Source organism: Mesoplodon densirostris, chromosome 18, assembly GCF_025265405.1.
Source record: "Mesoplodon densirostris isolate mMesDen1 chromosome 18, mMesDen1 primary haplotype, whole genome shotgun sequence".
Lineage (NCBI taxonomy): Eukaryota > Metazoa > Chordata > Mammalia > Artiodactyla > Ziphiidae > Mesoplodon > Mesoplodon densirostris.
Window position 1 is genome coordinate 55,228,432 of NC_082678.1, and position 3,412 is coordinate 55,231,843.

Here is a 3,412-nt window from a genome sequence, read left to right on the forward strand (position 1 = left end):
TGCAGGGGACACGGGTTCGTGCCCCGATCCCGGAAGATCCCACGTGCCGCGGAGCGGCTGGGCCCGCGAGCCATGGCCGCGGAGCCTGTGTGTCCGGAGCCTGTGCTCCGCAATGGGAGAGGCCACAGCAGTGAGAGGCCCGCGTACAGAAGAAAAAAAAAAAAAAAAAAAAAAAAAAAAAAAAAATGAATGGAGGGACTTCCCTGGTGGTCCATTGGTTAAGACTCTGCACTCCCAATGCAGGGGGCCCAGGTTCGATCCCTGGTCAGGGAACTAGATCCGGCACGTCACAACTAAGAACCCGCATGCTGCAACTAAGACCTGGCACAGCCAAATAACTAACTAAATAAATATTTTTTAAAACAAAGAATGAAAAACATAAACAGGAACTCTTTTATTGTTGTATAAAACAATAATAATAATTATTATTATGACTAATTTAGGGGATCTAAAAGACAAAATGGAACTAAAATATTGAATAAGAACACATATAAAACAAGAGGCAGACTTCCCTGGTGGCACAGTGGTTAAGAATCTGCCTGCCAATGCAGGAGACATGGGTTGGAGCCCCAGTCCGGGAAGATCCCACATGCCACGGAACAACTAAGCCCATGCGCCACAACTACTGACCCTGAACTCTAGAGCCTGCGAGCCACAACTACTGAGCCCCTGTGCCACAACTACTGAAGCCCGCATGCCTACAGCCCGTGTTCCCAACAAGAGAAGCCACCACAATGAGAAGCCTGCACACCACAACAAAGAGTAGCCCCTGCTCACTGAAACCAGAGAAAACCCCGTGTGCAACAACGAAGACCCAACGCAGGCAAAAATTTTAAATAAGTAAAATAAAATAAATTAAAAAAAAAGAGGGGATAACTATATTTAAAATGTTTTAAGGACTTTGTATTGTTGGGGGGGAGCAGAGAGTTATTAATTATATTAAGTAAGCAAGTTAAATTTTTTTTTTTTTTTTTTTGCGGTACACGGGCCTCTCACTGCTGTGGCCTCTCCCATTGCGGAGCACAGGCTCCGGACGTGCAGGCCCAGCAGCCATGGCTTACGGGCCCAGCCGCTCCACGGTATGTGGGATCTTCCCGGACCAGGACATGAACCCGTGTCCCCTGCATCGGCAGGCGGACTCTCAACCACTGCGCCACCAGGGAAGCCCAGCAAGTTAAAATTTTTAAAGTAATAAATATGATGTATCATTTCCAAACTAGCAGAGGGAAAAGAGGGGTAATAAACTAAATTTAAAAATTGGGTCAATCCAATAAAAGGTAGTAAAGGAGAAAAAGCATAAAAAAGGATAAACAGAAAGTATCAAAATTATATGGCAGAAGTAAATCTAATGTATCAGTAATCATAAAATATTAACTTGCCAGTTAAAAGAAATGTCAGACTGAATTTTTAAAAATAATAAAAATCTAGCTATAGGCTGTTTTTAGACATACTTCTAAAAACAAAGAAAGTACTTCAATTAAAATAAATTTTTTAAAAAAATCAACTATATGTCAATTAATAAATATACTTTTTTTTTTTTTTAGAAGATGTTGGGGTAGGAGTTTATTAATTTATTTATTTATTTATTTTTGGCTGTGTTGGGTCTTTGTTTCTGTGCGAGGGCTTTCTCTAGTTGTGGCAAGCGGGGGCCACTCTTCATCGCGGTGCGCGGGCCCCTCACTATCGCGGCCTCTCTTGTTGTGGAGCACAGGCTCCAGACGCGCAGGCTCAGCAGTTGTGGCTCACGGGCCCAGTTGCCCCGCGGCATGTGGGATCCTCCTAGACCAGGGCTCGAACCCGTGTCCCCTGCATTAGCAGGCAGATTCTCAACCACTGCGCCACCAGGGAAGCCCTAAATATATTCTTAATATATTTTTAAATAAATAAAAGCAAAGAAAGTAAATGGATACTAGAAAAATATTATCCTCTCTCAATCCCCACCTACCCAGCCCCACCATACCAAACAGAGACAGCATCTCTAGGATAATACACAAGAAAATAAGGCTCTAAGGGTAAAAGCACCATTTTATAGAAGGTTTCCGTAAAAATATAAATTATGAAAACAGACTCAAAAGGAAATAGAAAACTCAAGACCTAAATCAATGAAGAAAATGTTATCAGTAGTCGAAAATCCATCCCTCCCATTTAAAAAACTACTAGGCCAAGACCAAGCTGTCAAGAAAGAGATAACCCTCCATCTGACTGACTCAAATTGTTCCAAAGAAAAGAAAAAGAAGAATAATTCCTCAACTCATTTTATAAGCCTAGTATGTCACTGATACCAAAATTGTACAGTGAACAGGTAAAATTATGGACCAATCCTGCTTATGAATACTTACAAAAACCTAAATAAATATTAGCCTCAAGTCCAGCAAAAAGAATAAATACAATATTTCATCAAATTAAAAATGTCACTAATTGTAAGACACACTATTACTTTTATACTAAGAAACAAAAATCCTGTCATTTCAGCCATAGCATAATGCTTTCTTATCACTCACACATTTTATTTTATACTCACTGAAGGAGTTTTCAGACTTAGTTACACTTATTTTTATCATTTATCATTCTTATACATTCAAAATGAGGAAAATATAAGCAAAATAAATAACGTTAAGATCTTCATATTGGAGTCCAACTCTTCTAAATCACCTTTCAATTCAGAGTCTTTGATATTTATTCTTGCCATCAAGAGGTGGTAGTATGTAACATTTCAAAAAGTAGTTTCTACCATTCTCTCTGGCATTTTCTTCTAAGCCACTGACACATATTTGGAAAGTTTTGTTGCTGAAATTTTCTTACTTTACCAGAAGTTAACAACAGATAGTTTTCAGCAACAATCAAGACTCCTATTCCTTCCTCAAAGGGTCCTTAAATGGCTGTTAACTAAAACGCTAAGGAATCACAGGTAACCAAGTTCAAGTAAGAGCAATTAGAAGATGCCATTGGGCTTCCCTGGTGGCGCAGTGGTTGAGAGTCCGCCTGCCGATACAGGGGACACGGGTTCGTGCCCTGGTCCGGGAAGATCCCACATGCCGCGGAGCGGCTGGGCCCGTGAGCCATGGCTGCTGAGCCTGCGCGTCCGGAGCCTGTGCTCTGCAATGGGAGAGGCCACAACAGTGAGAGGCCCGCGTACCGCAAAAAAAAAAAAAAAAAAAAAAAAAAAAAAGAAGATGTCATTGACTGTAAAACATATTCTACTTACAGAAATGTGAAAATGTAAAAAATCTGTCTCTCGGAATCAACAAACATGGTATTTCACAATCAAAGAAGATTTATTTCAGAAATACGAGAATAGTTTAACATTAGAAAACTTATTAAAGTAGGTCACCACATTAACACATTAAAGAAAAAAACTCAAAGCATGCAGAAAAGCATTTGATAAAATTCAACAATCATGACTTTTTTTAAA

The 3,412-nt window shown here is 40.1% G+C and overlaps 1 non-coding gene across 1 annotated transcript; it reads left to right on the forward strand.

Moving 5' to 3' along the window:
• Positions 1-200: 200 nt before the first annotated feature.
• Positions 201-273, forward strand: TRNAG-CCC (transfer RNA glycine (anticodon CCC)). The gene has a single exon. It is a non-coding gene; the product is annotated as a tRNA-Gly (tRNA).
• Positions 274-3,412: the final 3,139 nt, after the last annotated feature.